Source organism: Malurus melanocephalus, unplaced genomic scaffold (assembly GCF_030028575.1).
Source record: "Malurus melanocephalus ecotype Western Australia unplaced genomic scaffold, MMel_1.1 scaffold_72, whole genome shotgun sequence".
Classification (NCBI taxonomy): domain Eukaryota; kingdom Metazoa; phylum Chordata; class Aves; order Passeriformes; family Maluridae; genus Malurus; species Malurus melanocephalus.
The window spans coordinates 1,792,991-1,799,863 of NW_026623304.1; the positions used below are offsets into that span (position 1 = coordinate 1,792,991).

General features: G+C 44.3%; 1 protein-coding gene across 1 annotated transcript in view; it reads right to left on the reverse strand.

Annotated features, from left to right (window-relative positions):
* The window catches only part of GPRIN3 (GPRIN family member 3), a 31,579-nt gene extending 24,712 nt beyond the window's left edge, over positions 1 to 6,867 (reverse strand). Inside the window, exon 1 of the mRNA XM_057366846.1 lies at positions 6,754 to 6,867. The gene's annotated coding sequence lies outside the window, so the exon portion shown is untranslated. The remainder of the gene's footprint in view (positions 1 to 6,753) is intronic.
* Between the last annotated feature and the right edge of the window lie 6 nt (positions 6,868 to 6,873).

Sequence of the window (6,873 nt, forward strand, 5' to 3'; positions counted from 1 at the left end):
TGATGTTTGACTCTGTTTTTGGCAAAATTCCGCAGAGTCCTGGGGCCCTATGGAAGGAGAGGGACTGTTCCCTGAGCACTCAGCACACATCTTTCAATACACCAAAGTAAAGCACCTGTCCTTGGACTTCAAAACATTTTGCAGTTTCTTAACTGAGACAAAAATGACTGCCCATGAGTAGGAAATAACTTTCAGTCAGCCTGGCTGAAAGATAAGGGACTCTGCTCATCCCAGAGATGGTAGACACCACGTTTCCCTGACCAGAGAAATCATGTGCCAGCTCTATTGGCTACCAGCAGCAACACTCACCTCTTCCCAAAGCTRTGTAAAATCAGATTAGTAACCAGTCCACTGTTCTTTTCCTTCTCTGTTTCACCCAGCAAACAAAAAATCCATACATCTGAAAATTATGCCTAATCACGTTTATTTTTTTTCCACATATATGTTAATGAATTGAATCCTGTCTATGCAAATTTAAGGTAAACATCAGATTCTTTGTTATCTTGTGCTGGAAATTCACACTGYTTCCATGATAACATCTTGACCGATTTTCTCAGCTTTCTAGTGATTATTTCATGCATGCAAAGAAGGGTCCTGGAGTCACCAGAAAATTTCCTGAATTAATTCCTCACTGACTTCACTGTCATAATTTGAGATAGGCCATTGCTTTTTATAGTATCCTTTTAAGATTAGTCATAATGAAGCATAGTATTAATGCCCTGTTTGAATTTGTTGGGTTTTTGCATGAAGAACAGTAAAAATAATWACACTTCTCCTTTTTTCATTTTTTCTTTTTTTCTTGTTTGCYTTCCCTTTTAAAAACTGAACTGTGTTTGTTTGCACATTAGCATTCACTGGGAAAGAGATTTTCACCATTCAAATGAAGTCAATATTTGTTCAACTTTCTCCTAAAGAAGTAGGAAGGTGCATGTGCATATAGAAAGGCATCCTGTTCTTCAGGATAAAAATGCCAACTGGTGATAATTGCATGATGATTTTGAAGAGCTGACAATATTAATTACCATCACTGAGCTACAGGAGAATCTCAAGATAGAGGTGTCACCCTGAGAATTCAAGCAAACATTGATTACTTCTCAAAATTTTTAGAAACACTTGGTCCATTTAGCAGGAGAAAAGTCAGGAAAAGGGAAAATAGTACGATCTGTCTTTCCTAAGCTGAAGGTTTGGTCACTACATTCTGCTTATGTCTGGTATATGTTTTCTTCAGAAAATAAGAATAATTCTGGCAGCAGGTTCTCCTGGTAACTTTTCCTGCACTAGTTACTTGAGTCCTGAGCTATGCTTTAGTTCATAGCTGTAGCTAACTGAAGCACTAAAATAACTTTGTTACCCTTTCTAGAATCATCCAGACTACCAGTGCTTCAGGAAGCAGCGCTCTTCCCCCACCTGTGTGTATGCATTAATGTACACACTAATATGGACACATAAGTGAGAGGGTGTGTGTTATTATTGTGTAACCCCGGTCAATCCACAGACTGTATGACTGATTTTAAACTCAGCACTGCTGCTGCTTCCTGGATCAGGAGGTCACCAGACCGCAGTGAAGATTCCTGTCGAGTAACGTGCTTCCTATCTGCTTTATCATGGTTGAGTTTGACTGTGAGGGTTGCCCGAGAGGGGGATGATAAATATYTCRGAACACRTACTTCTTACGATCCTCTTCTAAARAACTTCACTCACTCTCTTCAGCGAATATTTCTTCTCCGAAGCTAGACAACAGTGATGTAACTTAGACTGGAAAATGAATTGTTGCCACTTGCCAAGCAATACAAGCTTTTATCTCACCTCAGAGCTARTCCCTCTGTGTTAGACACAGACACCAATAGTATGTAGCCATCTGATAGCACAGATACAAATAGTTTAACAAAGCACTGGCATGTCTGTGTCCACCTTGACTAACTCCTTGTTCTGCTAAAAGAACTGCTGCCAGAGGGAGGAAAACAGGCAAGGAAAAAGCAAACTCAACTTTACTACYATGTTTTACTAATGCATAGTAAGTACAATAAAGTGAACAGTAGAAGCAATGTGTATTGCTAGCAATTACACTCAGGTCTAATAGATACAAACACTTTTTCCTGGATAATTTAATAGATACTGATCTTCCTGGATGTCTGGTTGATACTGGCTGCAGTAATAGCTTCCACACCTGCCACCAAGCTTTGTTACACAGCATCCTGGAGTTACAGATGGGGGGAAATGTGGGAAAAGAATTGAATCTGTTCTCTGTGGGCACACCTGTAGCAGTCTGTTACCACAGTGTATTGTAATATTTGTCCGTGTTGGCATTCTTCCCTCCACTTCATTTTTTTCATCAAGTTCACACGTCCACTGCTGGCAGAAGACACATAGGTGCAAAATGGTATTATGCTGGTTCCCAGAYATTCCTTCTTTGGTGGCCACCTTTGCCTTTTTCCCCCACATCCTGCATGGAGTTTCAAGGGTTGGCACTGCATTTTCTTCCCTATTTACTCAACAGCACGCTGACACTTCAATCCTCTAGGGTCTGCTGCCAATTTACAAGTGTGGGCTCTTAGCCACAGACTCCCAAGAGACAAATAACTCAATGTTAATAAGTAACTGATCATGTGTGATTAAGTTTTTAATCGGTACCAGTCTTGTTTCTATAGAACTGTTAGTGAGTTCAAAGTCCATATATATAATAAAAGAGACATACTTAGATCTTTTCTATTTTTACTATTTGCAAAAGTAAACTGTCTTTAGATATACTTTCAAAAACTTTTTCTATTGGACAGTAACTTAATTTCCTTGAGAACATGCCCAGAACTTGKTTTTGCCCAGTAAAAATATCCAGATTTTCTTTGTTCTGACTCTCAAGAAGGTGGTGTTTACCTAAGCAATCCAATGTGTAAGATCAAATATGGGTTTGGTTTAGTCATATTGTCACATAGAATTGAGGCTTACAATTAGAGCACCCAATTTAYATCCAAGGTTAATACAGAAACAATTCTAGGTGACTTTTGTTGCATTTCCAATCTGCCATAAGAATATGAGAATACTGTCAGTAACAACACAACTGATTTTGAAGAATTTTGCACTAAYAGAACCAGTTCACTGTGCAGGAGGTATGAAAGCTATGAAATCATTGGATACCATTAAGTAACATCAGCTCTTAAAACAGAAYTGCTCTTAAATCCACCAAGGAAGCAGATTCAGCCTCTATCCTAACTCTGCCTTTAGAGTGGGAGTTACAAATTAAGAAGTAATGTGCTGCGAGAAGCACAATCCTAAATTACAAAATTTTGTTCTATCTGAAGCTGTGAGACTATGAGCAGATTGCTTGTACTCCTACAGCAGAGAGGATTTCACAAACTGGAGGCAGGATGTTGTTCCCCTCAGCTTTGGCTGAGTCTGACAGAGGGASTTTGTGTTCTTAAAAATAATGGTGTCAGTAACAGTAGCAGGACCCAAATCTGACAAATTTTACCACTGCCAAACTGTTTTCCTMATGAAATCTGTCTAACCTAGCACTTGCTGGGCAATCCTCAGCAAGTTTGTGACTCAAAAATAAGATCTTCTGTCAGCCCTGGCCCTGTAGAATTAACAGCCACTATTCCTAAYGCTGGGCTGACTCTGGATGGGCTTTGTAATTCAGAAATGGGTAACTTTTGGGACCAGCCACCCTAAGGAAATATACCATATTATTCTCATTGCAAAAGGAGTTGAAGAAAAGGTGCAACCATGAAAAGGGAAAGTATATGTTAAAAAAACCTCAGACATATTAGCTTCATTTGGGAGATGAAAGCTGAGTTTGAATGAGAYGGAAGGATACCTCTCAGGGGGTAACATTTCAAAATTTTGTATTGGGGAGACATAWAATTGGGCAAACAACTGAGAAACAATTCCTAGGATGCTCACACCAGTCTGTAGAAAATTCACCAGAATTCTCAAGCTCACTTTTACTCTATTCAATCAGATGTGGTATTTGAGCTCTGTGATGATTTTCCAGACCTTTTAAGGGTCCATCACTGTTTATACTTAGTGCATCCCTGTCTGTATTTCATGAAATCTTATGAATAGACATTTTCTGAGACTTGTAATAAAAAAATCCTCATGAAATTTCAAGAACACTCTTTGTCCTGACATTTAAGTCGTTACACAATCAGAATGTACTTTCCTTAATTTTAACACTTTGAAGACAACTACGTCATTCTGAAGGTTGAAACCTGCTATCTTTACTGGTGCAAACAAACCTTACTCACAGGTATCATCACATCACTTACTCCATGGGGTGGTCTGCATGTAAAGGCCTTCAATTTTAAGACCTCTTACATCACCCTCCCTCACTGTGTATTAAGCTCATAGACAGGGCAAATCAAGGTGGTTTTAGCCACTGSAAGCCCCAAACAAAAAAATAAACAACCCAACCCAAACAAAAAAAAGTTAATTTCAAAGAACTTTACTTTGTACCATCTCCCACAGAAGGTGCCTTCAGACTACTCAACTTCATCCTTTTGTTGAGATTCAAGATGCTACATGCTGCTGGAAAAACAGAATATTCTGTCAATACCACCTACCTCTGGCCCATACTCTCAGACATTGTGCTTTCTAGAGAGCTATAAATCCAGGCTTAAGCATGCTTTAGAGCAAGTAAAACTCACAACATTCAAGTTAAAGACTCTCAAAATAATGACACTGTGTGTGTCAGCCTAGACATCATAGCCAGCAGTGGGATTTACAGCTCTTTAAGACAGAAAAGCAATTTCCTTTCTCTCTCACCRATACTTGGAGGYACAGCTGAACAAAAGCAGTTACAAAAGCAATTCATGGTAATGGGCACTTTCAGTTTGCGGTTTGTACATTACTCAGTATAACTTCTAGGTACCATTTACTCCAGATGACCTTAAACTTATTTGAAGTTGGCTGGGAGAGAAGACAGACCTTTTAGGATGGAGGTCCTGGGAAAAGAAACCCTTCTGACTTCTAGAGGACATCAGAAGTCTGTTGTGATTCCTGGGCTGCAGACTCCACGGAAGTGAGGTGATATGAGGAGGGAAAAAAACTCTAATATAGGCCAGCCCAACGTTATGTATGTAAAAGTATTTAATCCAGCACAAACAACCAGCTTCTGAGAAAACCCCAGCTTRCAAAGAAATGAAGGGATCACTGCCTGTAACTAAGGGAACACAAGTTCCCACCGTRTAGTCGTGGGAAAGAAAAGTTTGTACCGTTGGGTGAATAGACAGGGGAATACTGAGCACAAGGTTATTATCTCCACACGTGACTCTAACAAGCGCCTTCCTGGAATCCACTGTGCTGCACCGGTGGCCAGAGAGGACGGTGGTGGAGGCTCAGAGAAGAGCAGCCCAGACATTTCTCTTGGGGAGCATCTGCATTCCAGGGAGAGACYGAGAGAGTCAGGTCTATTTATCCCATCAGAGACAATGTTAAGTGGCTATTTAATTACTGCCCTTAAATACTCGAGCAGGGAGAGATGATCTGAAACTAGATAGCTATTTAATCTGACAGACAAAACATTACAAGATCCAGTAGCCAGAAGATGAAGTCAGAAAAGTTCAAAGTGGAAAAAAAGAGATGCAAGCGTTTAACAAAGCGATTAAAAATTGGAGGCAATTATCCAGGAATGTAGTCAATTCCCATCGTTGGAAGTCATTAAAACAAGACTTTGAAGAGGCTGGTGGGCCAGACCTTGGAATCATTGGGGACTAGTCTCTGCTTTATATTATGGAAGAGGTTAGACTATGGGATCATAATAATTCCTTATGATTCTAATAAATCCACCCACCATCATTGTTACCCTTGCCAGAAAAAAGAGGGATGAAAGAATAAAGCATTAATGAAGCCAAGGCCCCTTTATGGGGCAYAAAATGTGGACAACACAAGCCACTGACCAGGAGCTGACATCATCAGTAGTTTTGTCACCAACTACAGCAAGAGAAGGAAAAGGCCGTGAAGGCTTCGTGCCCAGCCCCAATGCCCTGAGCCAGGCAAGGGACATCACCTGGCCAAACCCTCACTGCGCGACGCTGCTTGACCGTGACATCCCAACCCGAGCTGACCACCCTCCCGCGCTCGCCTCAAAGCTGCCACACCACGGTCTGGGGAGCCCCGGGCTCCGCAGACAACCGCCGGGGGGTACCCCAGCTCACCCTCACCGCTGTGTCCGCCCGGTTTCGGCCCGGGGTTCGCCCCTTGGCCGCGATCCCCGCTCCGGGAGGCGGCGGCTGGGGTTGCCCCCGCGGCGACGGCCACCGCCTCCGGGGCATCTTCCGCGCTGCGACATCGCGGCAGCGGGCACGTTACCGTGGCGACCACGCCGCGCATCCCCCCGGCCCGTCCYGGCGGTGGGGGGGCATCTCATCATTATTCCCTCCTTTTTTTTTYCTTTTTTTCCCTTAAGTTTTCAGCGCTCCCAGACCACGCGGGAGCCAAAGTCGCTTAGAAGCGCGGCTAAAAACGAGCAGAGGATGAGAGAAGAGCCCTCGGGGCCGGCCCAGCCCGGCCGCCCCCAGCCGCTGGTGCCCGCTCGGCGGGGCGGCCGCAGCCCCTCCTGCCGCGGAGCGGGGCACGGTTCGGCCGCCCGGGATGCGCTCCCCGGGCGCGGCTCGGACCAGGGCGAGGGCGMGGCAGCCCCGGCTGGCCCCGGCACCTGGCCACGCACCCACCCCGCCTCTCTCCGGCGCCGAACGCGCTGTGTGCCGTGTGTGCCGTGTAGGTGCTCGCCGTGCCCGCTCCGCTCCCCCCGCCCCTTACCTCCGCGGCGGCGCCGGGGGAGCCGCGGGCACACCGCCGCCGCGGGCAGGGATGACCTTGCGGAGAAATCCATCATCCGGGCAGGAAAACAAGCCGTTCCTCGGGGTGTGCGGCGGCGGG